This window comes from Sycon ciliatum, chromosome 2 (genome assembly GCF_964019385.1).
Source record: "Sycon ciliatum chromosome 2, ocSycCili1.1, whole genome shotgun sequence".
Lineage (NCBI taxonomy): Eukaryota > Metazoa > Porifera > Calcarea > Leucosolenida > Sycettidae > Sycon > Sycon ciliatum.
Genome location: NC_088644.1, coordinates 13,009,392 through 13,026,516, shown reverse-complemented (window position 1 = coordinate 13,026,516; position 17,125 = coordinate 13,009,392). Strand labels below are relative to the sequence as shown.

Genomic DNA, 17,125 nt, shown 5'->3' with positions numbered 1-17,125 from the left:
CACATAATCATAATTATACATGTATGCAATCGACTGGCACACAGGTTCCGTGAGGGCGTGAACCCCCGGAACCCCCCCCCCCCTCCCCCTGGATCCGCCACTGACGCCTGACCTTTAGTGTTGACATGCATACTGCAAAGAGCATGTAATCCAAACAAGAGTTATAGGGTGCCACGTTCACAATTCATTGCAATATAAGTTGGTTCCGTTTTAAGTTAACACACCTATCTGTATGCTCCCATCTGCACGACATCGAGAACATTGAGTTCAAATCATTGTAACGTAACCACTGGCTTCATGTGCTTAGTTGGGCAATCTTCAGATAATGATATCGATAATACCAAGAGGATATAACCCCCCAAGAGTGTGTAACTCCTGATACCCTTTCTATGGGGTTCGCCGACTCCGAAAACTCACATCACGTGGTGTAGTGTCGCAGTTGTATGTTTCCAGCTCGTTTTTAGCAAGCAGTGGAGTAAAAAAATCACTCTCTGACAGAAACTCACTGCGCGTATGCAAATAGCCAGCATGATCATGGCAGATATTCAGATTGCGCGCACGCAATCCTTCGTTTGTACGTAGTACGGAACGAAACGTACCAGAGACACGTGATGTGAGTTTTCGCTGTTGGAGACCCCATATGCACAGTTGCATACTCTTGATAGGTTGTATACTCTTGATAATACTAAGCTCAGACATGTGTAAATTCCAAGGCTCCCCAAGATCACAGAGGGAAACACGTGTGAGTTGTGCATAGCTGAAAACCAGCATATTGTCACATTAGACTACAGCAGCTGTCTTGATGTCTTGACAAGACGCGGCACTGAAGTTGCATCAAAGTGCAGGATGTAACGGAATCCCAGCCATTCCGTTCCCCGGGATGCAGGACACAAAGGACACGACTTGTTTGTTACATTATTATTGACATTACGGAAAAGCAGACTACTCTGACAGTGACGAACAAGAAGACTGACAAAAGGACTCTCGACTTCAACATCGCGCATGCTCATATCACACATGCACGCGACTAGACGAGACAGTTCAGGGAATGCCATCACACAGGAAAACAACACACCATTTTACAACACCTGCCCCCTTGATGACATTCCGAAACCAAGAGCCGGCGTTCTATAGAAAACTGGGCCACGACACTGGGCCAAACCAAAAACACAAGAGCCGACGCTCTCAATCAAGCCGCACCACAGGGCCAAACCAAAAACACAAGAGCCGACGCTCTAAACTCAGGCACACAAGGCCAACCGAAACATGAGAGCCAAAGCTACAACAAATAATCCCATGCCCGCAGCAGCACAAAATAAATCTACAACACAAAACAATGCAGAACAACAGAACGACGAGAAGAGTAACAGAACGACAACAACCAAACTCAACAACACAGCAACAAGCAACAAACTGAACAGCGAGAGAAATACAATCAGAAAACACAGCGAGCAAGACAACAACAAGACGAACAACAAAGGACGACACGCAGTCGGCGATGCTAAACACATCCACTGGCCTCTGGCAAGCCACGACCATACGGTCCACGTGGTACCTGCCGTCTCCGGCTCCAGTCCCCAGCTTCTGCCAGTCCACCACCTCCTCTGCCTCCTCTTCCACCGTCTTGCACTCCCACCAGCTCCTCGCTTGATCTCCTCCGTTCCCACGCTTACTTTCTAGTTTTACTTAGTTTTTTTCTAGTTTGTTTGTTTTACTTTGTTGTTGACGAAAACAGACTCACGACAAACTATCTCATCCTCTGCGTCCCGGGTTTCAGCACCACGTTGTAACGAAATCACAGCCATTCCGTTCCCCGGGACGCAAGACACAAAGGAAAAAACACATTATTTTACAACAAGGAATGCTGTCAAGTTCCTGCTCATATTTAGTATTGTGGTGTCATATGAGATCTGTCCACCATATGATGCCAGCCTGCCATCGATATCACATACTGCAATGTGTTGTAAACCATCTTCTCAGAACCACATGAACTAATCAGGGGCGTCACATGGTGGTTTGGAGTGGTACGACCGGGGGCCCGGGGTGTCCTGCGGAGAAAAAATTCGGATTTTTCGGCCAACTGGGCACGTTTTAGCACTCCACAGCCGCAAAGGAGGGTTCCCCACTCCAGCTTAAAAAAACGCTTCTCATGGATTTTTTGGAATTTTCTGTACATCATCATAGGTGGCCAAGGCAAAAAGGAAGCTATCGCCCTCGAAAAATCGCAAAATCCGAAGTACAGTTCTAGCACCAGCCGCTGTGCAAAAACGTATGTCATGTCCTGCGAAAGTGCGCCTCGCCGCATGCACCATGTACACGGCCGGCCCGCGGACAGTCGCGAAGTAATGTTAATTGCTTTTAGAGAGAGAAGAAGATCCTTTTTTTTGTTCGTTGGGATTGAAAGAGCTGCCAGTGGACCGGAGAGCTACAACACTGGAAGCAGAAGAAAGAGCTTGCTGAATCTTCTCTGTCTTCGTGGCAACAGGACTTTAGTTTGCGAGAGACTTTCGTCCTGTCGTCGCGGACGCAATTCTTGTTGCCGCTACCAGAAAATTCGGAGAACGAAACGATCGCATGTCGTTTGGTGAAGCGGGTCGTGTCGGTGAACAGCTGCAGCATGTTCTGCTGCCGTAGAGCAGCAGTCTAAACACTTTTCAACTTCGGATAATGAAGCGCTTCCCTAATTCGTTGACAAGCGCGGCGTTCCCGGGTGTAGATGTAATGCATTTTCGCATCAGCTTGCAGTAGATCGTCAGGAGCCAGAGGTACTACAGGTAGGTGTTGTTGTGGAAAGAATAATTATGTTGTTGTAGCTGACAAGTGACATGCTTGTAGTGTCTCTTGACCGTGCTGATCGCCATTGTAACATGATCTTGGAGAATTTAGTTCTGGACCCATTGATCGCCGCCAGCACTGTTTCCGTCAAGTTTGCAGTGAATACGTCCGTGAGGAATCCATCATTTGGTTGTCTCTACCCGTGACTCCAACCGCCTATCGCAATGGATAGCCGCCTGGCGTCTTGGGGTGCTAGCTGCTAGGCATCAAGTCTGAACCAAATAATTGTATGCTCCTTGCAATGAAAGTTGTGATGTTTTGTACAAGTCCGAAGATCCTTGAATTTTTTATATGGCCCAATATCTGAGAAAATCGACCTTCCGGGCTGTTTTGGTGAAATTGATTTTTTTATTGCAAATTGATGTCTAGCCTTTGTAGAGTATTGTGACTTCGTTTCACGGCCATCAGACCAATATTGACCATGTGGAAATGCATTTAACGGTCAGGAGTTTTGTTAATGAATTGTTCATTTTTTTTTAATTTCGAAAGATCAGTGTGTTTGGAGCCACCAAAAATTGTTTGTGACGATATAGATTGCCGTGATCACGAGCTCTTATGGATTTCCCTGGCAATGCACTCCGGAACAAAGATTGTTCTGGGTGCGCTCTACCGGCCTGGCTCTTGTGCAGAGACAGACACCAGCCTGATGGACTACCTAGACAACACTTTGGATGATGTCCGCCGTCTTGGCAGCAATGTGATAATTGCAGGGGACTTCAACGTGCATAATTCAGCCTGGCTACAGAGTAGCAAGACTACCCGAGCCGGTGAATGCCTGGAGGAAGTCTGCGCAGCACATCATCTTGTCCAGCATGTCACCCAGCCAACCCGCGGCAACAATACTCTCGATCTTATCATCTCCGATTTCTCACACCCCGTATGCACCACAGCCTATGCACCACTTGGACGATCCGATCATGCCGTTATCATTGCCGAGTTTCTCCAACAGCATCCACGACGCGAAGATCCTGCTGTTCGACAGGTTTGGAAATACGCCCTTGCTGACTGGCACCGCCTGAGAGCCTACCTCCGCAACATAGACTGGCCCGCCAAGATCCATGGGTGTGCGGAGCAGTCCTGTCAGCGCGTAACTGATGTCATCATGCATGGAATGAAACAGTTCATACCATCCAAAGAGCTTGTGGTGCACCAATCCAACCCTGTATGGTGGACACCGGACTGCTCTAATGCCAATCATGCCAAGGAGCGGGCATGGAAGCTGTGGCGACGCAATCCCCGCAACGATAACCACAAGGTCCAGTACATCACAACTGTTAACCACGAAGTGGAAGCGTGTCATGCAGCGCGATTAGCACATCAACGTAGAATTCGCAACAAGCTTACTGCAGGTTCCCTCCGGGACAAAGAGTGGTGGTCAACCATCAAGAGCGCAGCAGGCAAGGGACGTTGCTCTGACATCCCCCTGCTGACCAACCCTGCAGGACAAGAGTTCCACTCTTCTCGTGAGAAAGCCGAGTGCTTTGCAGCGCATTTTGCGAACAAGTGTAGCCTTGGCAATAACGACCTCTGTGCTGCTGACCTGCCTGACCTGCAACGACCTGCCTATGCCACGCTAAAGCACATTCACTTCCGCGCAGCAACGGTCAAACGGCACTTGGCGAACTTGGCTGTATCAAAAGCAACTGGACCGGATGGCATCTCTGCTCGGGTGCTCAAGATGTGCTCATCTGAACTTGCAGACCCACTGGCAAAGCTCTTCACCCTCTGCTTCTTAGCCGGTGTGCAACCCGGGGCATGGAAACTTGCCCATGTTGTCCCAGTTCACAAACGGTCCTCCAGATCTTTGGCATCTAACTACCGACCAATATCACTGCTAACGATCATGTCGAAAGTCATGGAGGGCATTGTAAACACGCAACTGGTTAACTACCTAGAGAAGCATGAGGTGTTGCCAAACAGCCAGTTTGGATTCCGACGTGGTAGAGGAACCGCAGATATCTTAACGGCTCTCCAACATGAATGGGTCCACACCATAAGTACTGGCGGTTGTGTCCAGGTCCTCGCCGTGGATATTGCCGGTGCGTTTGACCGGGTATCGCACACAGGAGTGCTGTACAAAGCAAAGCAGGCCGGCGTCGACGGACGCCTGCTTGTTTGGCTACAGGACTACCTCACCAACCGAAACATCCGCGTTGTGGTTGGAGGCCAGACGTCAGATGCTCAACCCATCCAGGCTGGTGTCCCCCAAGGCAGCATCCTAGGACCCAGCCTCTTCCTTCTATACACCTGTGACATTGAACAATGTTTAACTCCAGGAACGCAGCTGAGCAGCTTTGCAGACGACACCACACTCTACAGCTTAGTACAGCCAACTGACGATCTCCAACAGTCCACCGCCTCCCTCCAAGGGTCCCTCAACAGTCTTGAGGAGTGGGGCCGCAAGTGGCGTATCTGTTTTGAGCCAGCCAAGACACAGCGCATGACTCTACATCGCAAGCACGTTCCCCCCTGCACTCCACCAGTCACCTTTGGAGGTGAAGCACTCCAGGAGACAGATACCCTGAAGCTGCTGGGAGTCATGCTCGACCCCACTCTCTCCTACAGAGCGCACACTCGCAGTGTTGCACTGCGCGCCTCCCAAAGGCTGGGTTTCCTACGAAAGGCAGCACCCATCCTGGACGACCATGGTCGAGTGACGGTCTACAAGGGATTCGTGCGACCCCTACTTGAATATGCCCCACTGGCCTGGTCGAGCGCAGCCGCAACTAACATGGCCCAGCTGGACAAGGTTCAGCAACGTGCCCTGCATTTCCTGGGACCTGGAACCATCCTCCAAAGTCTTCAGCTTCGTCGGATGGTGGCAGCCCTGTCATACTTGTTCAAGCTGCACTACATTCCAGGGCCTCCCCAGGTAAAGGCCATGCTGCCACCAACCAAGCCCCCTGCCGTAGCTAGCATGTGCACACGGCAAACACGTCAGACGCACCATGCCTTTCAGCTGAAGTGGACACCACCTCGCACAGCCCCTGACTACCTCCTGCGATCCTTCCCCTTCTTCGCCATCACACCCTGGAACAACCTGCCTGCGGACCTCCTGCTTCACGAGCCTCATTCAAGACGCCTCCAAACCTTCAAGGTCAACGTATGTAAGGATCTAATCCGAAAGAGATGGCTGTGGTCCACACAGTACCTGTGACGATGATATTGAGATTTGAGACCCATTTAGTATTTACCTCTCTACTACTACTTGCTTGTTATGATTACTGTCCTCTTTCTTCATTTTCCCTTCTGGTTTAGTCATTACACGTATTAATTTATATTATTTGGTGCAATACTAGCGCCCCTTTCTCGCACCAAATTATTATTTTTGCTACCTGACCATGCACCCCCCCCCCTTTTTCGATGCCAGGTTGCAACGCTAACGCCGAGACCCCTGGTCGGTCGAGTTGCTCCCTGTACATCGGCACGTCGTCCCTACATCCCCTGTGTCTTGTCTTGTGTTTGTCTCCACATGTCTCTTTGTAGGGCTGTGTTCCCAATAAAAAAAAAAAAAAAAAAAAAAAAAAAAAATGTGATATCACTAGCCAACAAATATCATAGAGTAGAGTGTTTTGACTGTTTAGGTGCTTCATTTCCAGCATTCCATGACTTTGAGCATTCCGTGACTTTGAGCATTCCATGACTTTGAGCATTCCATGACTTTGAGCATTCCATGACTTTGAGCATTCCATGACTTTGTTCCAGCATTCCGTGACTTTATTGAGGTTGTGTAGTTGCAACAGCAGCAATAGCAGCATTAGAAGGAGAGGTGATTTATCTGTTCTCCTGGTGATGAACATGCGTGACAGGATAGTCTGCAACAGATTTTGACGGTAAACCATGATACATGTAACAGCATTCACATACTTATTGTGAAGGAGTCAAACAGAGCAAATGCGTCCAGATTTGCCTTGTTGCACTTTGTGGAGACTGACCATTTCCAAACTTCACTAACACAGCCTGACAAGTGTTTCACACCACCAACTCAAAAGTAACAGAATGTTACTCGAGGTTGCCCAGCCTCATGTGCTCCGTGATGGTCTGATTCGCCATTATTAGCTCGAGTATCGAGCTTGCCATCCAAAACATTTTAGGATCATCGTCGCAAAGAAAACTCGCATCAATTTTCGTGCTGTTTTAGCAGGTCTGGCGTGACATTCAGGAAACAGTTCTGCCACCCGCGCAAGGGCGGCCAACGACCGTGCAAGCGGCGTACCCTCAGGAGTCCACCTGGTTGTCCTTGCCTGGAGCTGTAGCAGCTATCGCTGAGGCAGACTGTGGCTGGCCTTGATCATACTCATCCAGGCCAAGTCCTCATCATCGACGCCCCCGACAGGTAAGTACCGCGTGTCACTTGCGATTGATTCGCCTGACATGCGCTCTCAGAACTAGAAGCGCTGTCGCCGCTTGACAGGATATCCACAAAGAACGATGCCTCACCGTCCATTGGATCGCGGCTGCTGTGCTTCGTGAGCCCAATAACCAACTGACACAAGAATCGTCTTCAATTTTCTTTCGCCATTGTCGTCTCTGCACTTTGCTTTGACGGAATCGATTTTTTTGCGAACAAATTTGTTGAAAGTGTTTTCTAAAAAAAAACGCGTAGCCCCGAAGGTCGAAAGTCTCAGATATCGGGCCATATAGCTTTTTTGGATGAATTAGGAGGAGCATCCTGGACGAAAAGTGGTACGACCATGGTCGTAGTGGTCGTACCGTGTGTGACGCCCCTGAACTTCCTCCGAAATCAAAGCGATATTCCTTCACCTACAAGCTCCAGTTCACACATGTTCCCCTCATTGATCTCTGAGCCCGATGCAACACACACGTGTGTTCCCCTCATTGATCTCTGAGCCTGATGTAACACACACACACGTGTTCCCTCCGTGATCTCTGAGTCTGATAGCACTCACACATGTTTCCCTACTCGATCTTTTCACATATCAGTGCTAACATCCCTCCTCAATTCACCCGTATACGTCTAATTCAGGCTGAGCTCAGCATTGTTAGATGTCTGACCTCTCAAGGGCAGAAAATGTAGGTTTGCAGCATAGGGCAAACCGTAGTTATCGCGGACAACCGAGCAGCAGGCAAAAGCCACGCGCGTGGCTAGGCGCGCAACAATGGGGGTGTCTGGCATGCAATGGCGGGCAACCGTACTAGGGAAAGCCCAGGTTGCACCATGAGCACTAGCGCGCCCACAGGCGAGACTACCCCATATTTGCATAAAGGTTGTAGTGCTATTAATACAAGGATTACAACAGACAGGGCTCATGGTGCCTAGTCTCTATATTAAGAAGCAGGTCCTTTCATAGCACGAAAGGGCTCCAGCGCGCGTACCATTACCAGCAATTATATGACATCCCACAGAGTCCGAAATTCCGTAAAATATTTGCGCATTTACTGCAGAGATTGATCTTGGAAGGAAGAAAATTGCTCTGAACTATGGCCATACTCGAAATGTAAGGCATCAAACCAGTGAACCACGCCAACAAGACAAACAGTTACACAACGAAAAAAACGAAAGTGAAAAACATTGAACAACCGATGCGATCTCAACTCCTAAGAATCCTGATTTTCTTCTCCACTGAAAAGTATCTGTTACCTTGGTGATCTTGAGGAAATAGCAAGAATTGACCTTCTTCATGGTCATTTCTGAAGCTTCCTCCAAATATTGTCAGGCAACAAACCACAGCATTGTCACCTGGCTAGTCTGGTCTCTGTCCTCAAGAAGGACCAGTTCCAAAAGATTGCAGGTCCAGTGCGCTTTCTAGCTTCAAAGATCTAGGAAATCGCCTCATTCTGCACATTTCAAGCAGCTTCTCAATTGTTTCTGGCTTGACATTGAACAGCAAGAAGATGAAAAGCACTTCTTTCTCAGTTTTTTCGAGTGAACTACCTCTCCAACCGCGTGGCTTTCTCTGAAGGCCATTTTGTGGGGCTTTCCCATGGCCATGTGCTGGATGCATGCCATGTCGATGTACTGACATGACATGATGCATGCTGTCATGTACAAGGACGTAGACTACTCACAGTACTCACGTAACTCAGTGACTACAGTCAGTACTCTGTACGACTCGTATGAGTCGTAGTCTAGAGTGACTGAGTCAGGGAGTCGAATTTTATGACTGCCTGTTGACAAATAGCAACTTGTTTGGTGTAAATTTCGTTTAGAGTGGCTGACAGCTTTGCCAGCTTGATACTTGGTTTCATTCTGCAGCTCACTGGTTTGAGAATACAGTGTTTTTTGCGGCTTCTTCAACGGATATTGTGCACCATCATCAAGGTGGTTACCTATTTGTGATGCAGCTTCAACTAAAAGTACAACAACAAAAGCAACAGCCTACATTCAACAGCCACAGCCCATGACAACCAGAACAACAACAACAACAACAACAACAACGACTACAACAACAACAACAACAACAACAACAACACCAATTCTCGTTCCTCATATACTGGCACACACAGAGACATAGACAGCAATAGCGGCAACACACAAATTAAAGGGTAGTTGGCCGCAGCCAGATGTGACACTTGCGCAGCTAGTGGGGAAGCACTAGCCATCGGTATTCGGTATGAAAAGATAGAATCTTGCGGCCTACGTATATTGAATGCCTTGAAAAACGCGTCAACATGTTGAAGGTATGACCAGCATCAGCCAAGGACTGATGGTCAAAGCAAATACCAAAATACACTGTTATAATATTAAAACACACGATCCTTGAAGGGTGGTGGCGTTCCTACGGATGCGGAAAACTCGGCCTTTAGCCGAGTTTGACGCGAACCGTGAAATATACAAGTAATAATAAACAGAACTACAAGGACACATTATGTCACCATAATGTCGGCTGCGCAACCAGTCACTCATCTGACATAAGAATTTTTGAAGCAGCTAGTGTGAAACTGGGCATGCTTCCAGTTTGTGTCGGTACTTTCAAACTCTGGTTGCTGCAGGTGAAAAGAGATTCTCGCAAACCTATTAAAATGCACGGTTGCAGGCAGCGGTGTACAAGAATAAAAAGAAACGGAAAGAAATAACAAGGGTGCTTCAACGTTGACTGGGTTCGATCACTGAACACTAGACAAGAATGTTTGCAAAACAAAGGTAGAAGAACTGGTCAGCCTCAAATGCTACCTCAAGGACACACAGCGTATCCAAAAAATAAAGAAAAAATGGAAAATGGTGAGCTGGAGGCGACTGTCGCCGACATCACTGAGCAGTGCAAATGGTATGGGCAGACAAAAACCAATAGGAGAAGACCTTCACAGTACTGAAGGAGATGTCAAGCATGAATGCCAAACCTACAAGTGAACCTGAAGGAGAGGAGGATGTGGGTTATGCCATCTTGGCTACCCTGGCCAAAGATTTCTCTGAGCTACGGTAGCACATACCTGCACAGGAAAACCAGCAGAAGCATAACGGAGAGCCTCATCATATCGTTGGGAAACGGCAACAGCAGCGCAACATGAAGAAATAGAAAATGTGTGCTGAAGCTGCATTCTGGTTTACAAGAATGTTTGGGTCTCACTGCTAAATTACCTCGTACGCATGGCCTGTGTAATTGCTTTAGCATTTTCTCTGCTCTTTCCGGTTGCACAGATGTTTAGCTTGTACAAGTGCTTTCACTTACTCCCACCCACTCTCACCTCTCTTTCCGGGTATATACGGATATCATTGCTTTTTCTTCTATCTTTCACACTAGTAATGTACTGCGTCCGGACTTCGCTAAAGCTTAGATAAATATTGATACCTAAATCTATAACTTGCACTGCTTCCAGGAATACAATGCTGGTGATGCTATGCTTTACCTCCATTAGCCGTCTGTGCCATTGTGCAGATTTGTATTCAGACAAATTAGTTTCATGCTACAATGCTTTCGTTGTGCTCTGCGGTAAGCTCATGATTAATCAATGCCCTTTTCTGTGGAAGAGACAAACTGCCGGGCAGCACGATCCCCTCCTGTCATAGATCCAGAGGAGTACTGCAGGAACGTACATGGACTACGGCGAATCATAGGCTTGAAGGTAATCAGGTAGTGAGCCCGTGGGCCTTGTCCATGTACGTTCATGCAAGCATCCCAACCTGGAGGAAAGAACTTCACAGGGAAATTCTTCGGTCCCAACCCCCTTTGTCCAGTTTCTGATTCGAAAGTCAGAAATAGACTATTTCATTTCAAGGAGGAAAACTTCCTTCTGCCCGCGGAGAGGGCTCGACACAATAATGTGAAGCACTATTACACGTAAAACTCCATTGTGCCTTTTGTGACTATTTCACTTCTATTTTTCACTGCACAGCAGTGCAAGCTCCATCAGCAGCCTCAAACATTCGTCATCTGAGGAAGGGCCCAACATTCCCCGAACCATCAAAATATCTACAGCAAACAAAAGGGAGATTTTCAAACTCATGCAAGAATACATTCAATAAATTCACCCAAAATGAAATGAAATCACCTGATAGATCGTCACTGATATCTTCTTCATACTCCCAAGTTCACAGAGGATAAAGTCTCTCCATTTCACAAGGTACTGCACGCTGCCACCCTAAAGCAACAAAATTCACAGTGCAACGAACAGCTCAATTGTGTCGACCTCGCGACCTGATTTATTACAATAAAATATACGTACCTTCTTTGCCACTGTCGATCCGGTAAGAAGCAGCGAAAACTTCAGGCCCCTAAGACTGCTTGAATTTTCTCCACAGCGGACTGCTGCTGAAAACATCAGCTTGGCGTAAAAACCAGGCTCATTCTGTCTATGAGATACCTAGCGTAAATGAGAGCCTTCTCGTCGCCAGCCACAACAATAACAACAACAAAAATCACCTCCACCGAAAAAGACATTCAGATCAGAGAGCTTGTATGTTGTGTACAGCGTGAGTTCAAAAAAATCCTTTTTCATTGAGATCACAAAAAAACTTCACACTCGATCGCGCGAGCTCAGCACCAGCAGTATGCAGTGACGTTTGGGTGGAAATATTTTATTTGAAAAACTTTTGTCAGGCGCGATGTACATAATGTCGCTGATTGCTGGTGATGCTAAGCCTCAGCCAAGCGGCAAGGCACAGTACTAAACGAGCATGCAAGATACAACTGCAACAAGGCGGGACGGGGAAAGGACAAGTGCCAAGCAGAGACAGGCGGTATGGCGGAGCAAAGCGTACCACGTTTGGAAGAGGCAAAGTCCCCGGTTGCCACCGGATCCACGATAACAGACACCACCATGCTTATACGGGAAATAAGGCACGAGAGCCCACCAGGTAAGGCGGGCTGCGGGCAGGAAGACAGAAAATAGAGGACCAGGCATGGGCCGCATAAGCACGTGGCAAGCATAAATGGCTTAAGACGTACTCACGAGGGCCACACCACGCGAGAGTGCGGCAGCATGTGCTGAGTACGATAGTACGATGCCGAGGTAACGCAGGGCGGACCAAGGTGAAGTAGTACTACACAGCCTACAGGCACGAGGCACCTCAGCAGTTGGAGGTGGCGATCGCAGTGTTAGCATCAGTACTGGCAGCTAGCAGTAGCAGATGGGCGTGATTTTTTTCAATACTATCAACGAGGAGCAGCAGGCAACCCTCGTTTTACAATGGTGATTGCATAATCACATGGCAAAACAACAAAAATGCAACCCCATTCTACAGTGCTATGATGTGTGTGTCTCGGGGGGGGGGGGGGGGGGGGGGAGGGGGCGATAACCAGTGGTTTTCGAACAATATATGACTATACTACTCTGCAGCTCATGTATAGAAGTCTGTGAACTTCTAAGAAAGATGTATACAAGTCGCAGCTTCTTCTCGTTTTTTACAAGTCTTACCCTTGTAGCAATTATCTGGTCCACTCATGAAACATTTGTCATTGCATGAACTATCACAAGTACCTGGAAAAAAGTAGGAAGTGGAAAATAGAGACCCAATCAAACTTATTGTCAGAGTGGATGCAAACTTCAGGTATCCTACTCGCCACCCAGTGGCTAAACGTCCCTCTTGCTGCACCAACAATATCAATACGACTCGTAGTCCAGGTTCTGCATTGTGCATGACTGGCCGTTCACGTCTTTGGTCATCTTGTGAATTGTCGTTTAACCTGTTTTCCAGGATAATTTCCCTCAATCTGGAGGTTTGTAACTGACTGTAAAGTATCCCTGCTGAAAGCGTGTGACAATATGACAATGTGTGTAGTGTGACGATACAATGTGTGAGTAGACAAACATTACGATTATGTATTTGTTGTGGTGACATCTGTCATCAGTGTGTCATGCCTCTTACCTCATTGTAGCTTCATCCGTAGTCCGCTTCCATTGTCCTTGTTCTATACTCTATTCTATTTCTTCTAGTGCTAGTCGTTTCACTTCTCATCTTTCCTTGAAGTAGTATATTTGAATTGTAATTGTTTTCCTGCAACGATCGCTCGTCGATCGTTGTGTTATTTATTTGTGTCTTGACTTCATTATTTATTTCGCCAGCGCCTGCAAGGCTGCATGCGCATGCTAGATTCTGTGTTCACGCGTGACTAATGATGTCATCGCTATGCCTTTGCTTGCTGCGCGTAGTCGCGTAGCTGGTCTTGTTTTCTTTGCTTCGTTCGAGTTGCTGTTGCTCGACTTCGTTTTCACAATTTCAGATCTATTTTCTGCACTCAATGGTGGCCGTGCTGGCTGTCGCTGCAATAGCAGCTTCAGCCACGACGGGCCTCTATCGGTTGCTCTGCCGCCATGTTGGACGCCATGTTAGACGTGTCTTTTCCTGGCTGAAGTGCTCATGATTTTGTGTTCTTGTTGTTCTTTTCTTGTTCTCTCTCCTTTTCCTACTTGCATTTTTCGTGATTCATACATTTCCACCAAGAGGCTGCCGTTTGCGCTGGTGTGTTGTGTCGGGCGAAGAGGGGTGATAGAGAGACTAGATAGCTCTAGTTCTCCCACAAGCGTATCGATTGTGATAGCTTTGAAGCAATAGAGAGATTAAGATGCACGTCATTTCTGACGTGACGCGAAAGTTCAGCTTGTCACTTGGCTCACGCATCGAAAAAATAACGCGAGTGACCTGCATGCAGCTCACGCCAAAATTTGGAGTTTTTTTACGCCAAATTTGACGTGAAATTGCACGTCACGTCCGAAATAACGTGCGTCTTAACCTCTCTATTGACTCTGATGATTACAAGTGTAGTCTGCCCAGGTATTTCCCCTTGCATGAGAATGCACAATATCTGTACATCAGAAGCCGAGTAGCGATTCAGAATGCAGGAAAGTATACATATAGCTATCCGAGTGTATTTCATGTACTTCTAAGTACTTACATGGATTGATCTCGATAGAACTAGCGATGTTTGGAGTTGCTCTACCAGCCATCATGTCAACCCATCCAATCTTTTGCGAGCAATGCATGTTTGCCGAACTAGCAATATGGACGTTACCCTTCTCAATAGATCGAAGGAGGGGAGCGCTGAAGTACTGGATGTGGTTGTCCACGATTGACAGTGCATATACTCCACTCAAGAGCTGCTGTCCTCGAATTATCCGAAGTTTAGGAAGTGGAATGATGGCGGCTGAAGTATCATAGATGTCTACATATCCATAGACTTCTTCAATTGTGCTGAGGAATGATGCATCATCACCATCTTCAAGTTTATTGATAACCAACGTTCCCAAGATCCTGGTGCAATTCTCATAGAGTAATCGCATCCTGTCGATGACATAAGTGCGGTTATACCCTTTTGGAATTGATATTTGGAAACGAAGCGTAGAACCTCCATAGGTACTAGCCCGCTCTCCATCAGCACCTGGACAATCACGGCCTGTAACATAGAGTAAGAAGAAGACATACGCCTGCGGCAATGGCATACATGTGCAGTGTAGGCTTACACGAGCACTTAAGTACACAGGCAGGCCTGCCCAACTGGCAAGGTACTATAGTCTGTCTCAACCGACAAAAAAGCGTTGTAATTTCACATCATACATTCATGTTTTAGCCTACGTTAATATGACAATTTTTTCAACCCGCCATGTCCACAGGTTGTCCGGATTGTCTGCATCAAACATCGCGCTTGAATCGCTAAGTGGAAATCTCGACCCGGGTTGGAGTCACGGAAGCATACCACTTCTGATGTGCATATTTTTCACCGTGACTACCATGGTTATACAGCAGTGTACATGCAAGAGACCTGCCAAGGCAGCTGTGCAAGCATCATAGGAATCTAGACTGAATGTCGCTGTCTAAAGAATGCTAGGATGTGTGAAACTGGAAGTCACAGCTAAACAGATCTTCGCCTTCGGTGTGTAGGAATCTAGGAATGGACCTTGTTTTTTTCTAAAATAACCAGTAGTCTCCTCGGGTCAACAATCTTCACGTAAAGCCGAGCCTGCCTATTTTTCAACCGTACCAACTTTCAACCCGCTGAACCCAGCCATAGAGAATGTATTCATTTGGTTTTCATTGCACTGTCCTACATGCTGGCAGCTCAATAGCCGGGTAGGATTCGGATTATTTATATATATTTATTTTATTTATAATACCGTAAAGGACACATTTCAGGCTCATTACGAACATCTTGAAAGTTTTTTTGTTTTCACAAGTATACTTTCAAGCCTTCGGCTCGTCAGGTGAAATACAGGCAAGGGAAAAGGAACAGGAACAGTCTTCGTAATGAGCCTGAAGTGTGTCCTTTTTATGAGTTTTATTGCATTTTTGTCTCAGAGGAAATGTTTACTTATTTTATTTATTTATTTATTTATCGTCTCCACTTCATGGCACATAGTAATACATAGCCAATACAAGAAAGGGAGGGTGAATCCAACCATGGAAAATAGCATTATCAAAAGAAAAAAAGGAAGGGGGTGTCATGGATTAGGATTCAGAGTACAGTAAAACTCCCTAATATCCGGACTTCCCTAATCCGGGCATGTCCGTCTACTGCCGGGGCATCTTTTTGACCCATCTAGAGACATAAAATGGCTTTCAGCGGAAAACGGCCCCAAAACAGTCATACTGATTGGCATACAAATCAACTGTGATCTCTTTTCTATGGGCCAGATGCGCGGCGCGCTGCCTTCATTACATCATTCAGCTGCAGTCCGCGCACTGCGGAAAATCAAACACCGCACTTTCTCTCTGGTTTGAAATGAACTTTCGTACAGAACTGGAGTTCACGCGCCAGAATTCAGAGATCGCGTAGGTACTGGAACGAATCAAGCAAAAACGGATGGGCTCGTACGAGAAATTGTGAGTTTGAATGCATGCTTTCAGAGCGTGATGAAGGCAAGTTACGTAATGAAGGCAGCGCGCCGTGCACTGGGCCGTAACCACAGTTACATACTCTTGTTTATGCACTCTTGGTACAACTTTCAGCCTGTTTGACCTTTTTTGGGTGCACTCCTGTCACTCGAGTTAAACTCGAGTTGAACCTTGGTGTGAAAGTTGTCGCCTGCTGGCGCGGTGACCAGGTGACTTGGGCATGCAGGAGCACGTGACCGCTTGTTCAACCATGTTCGATTGGGAATAAAGGAGGAACGCTGCATCGCAGCATTCTCGGACCAAAACCAGTCGACTCAGCGTCCAAAAGACTACAACATATGGGCCAATCGCGGTCCTCCGGGCTTTTTTTAGAACGAAATGGCGCTCTTAGTGACATTTTGCATACAAATCTCCATATAGTAGGGCACAGTCACCAAGTTTCGGTGGAAGTGCGCAAGTTCGATTGGGAATAAAGGAAGAAGGGAGCGTCTGAGCTTCCTCGGACCAAGACCATTCGACTCAGCACCCCGAAGACTACAACTGGTGAAAATTTGATTTTGGACTTAACTTCCCCTTTAACGGTCTCTGCTGGGATGATAGCTACACCATAGCTCAGTGTTTAGAGCATCGCTGGCCTCAAGCGAAGGTCCCTGGTTCGAGTTCTGGTGGTGAGTCAGGACAGTCAATTTTTCTTCAGACTTTTCTCTTTTCCATTCCCTCAACCTATGAATAACTAATTATGGTGAAGATCATTATTAGTATCCTCCATGCCAGTTCTAGAGCATACAATAACAATAACCTTGGCCGAGCAATGCTGCATGAGAAGTGCTAACTGCAGTGAAAATAACTCGTTTCCGTAAAATGTGCATTGTATGCGTGTTCACAGTTGTGCCTTACCTTCAGCCGCTAAGTGAAAATGGCAATGGTGCAAGAAGAGCAGGATGGTCACCAAGGTCACACACCAAGACAGAGCCATGGAGCAGCTAAACGGTAGCAGTTCTCGCTGTTCTCTCTCACAAGACGTATAAGCAAGCGAAAGAAACTGAATCCTCCTCCCAGCGC

The 17,125-nt window shown here is 47.1% G+C and overlaps 1 long non-coding RNA gene across 2 annotated transcripts; it reads right to left on the bottom strand.

Moving 5' to 3' along the window:
- Nucleotides 1-9,335: 9,335 nt before the first annotated feature.
- On the bottom strand, nt 9,336-11,653 carry LOC135808794 (uncharacterized). 2 transcript variants are annotated; one of them, XR_010552128.1, is made up of 3 exons: nt 11,461-11,653; nt 11,287-11,376; nt 9,336-10,227 (listed from the first exon to the last, which is right to left on the bottom strand). It is a non-coding gene; the product is annotated as an uncharacterized LOC135808794 (long non-coding RNA). The 2 variants fall into 2 exon arrangements; XR_010552127.1 differs by having other exon boundaries at nt 9,336-11,376.
- Between the last annotated feature and the right edge of the window lie 5,472 nt (nt 11,654-17,125).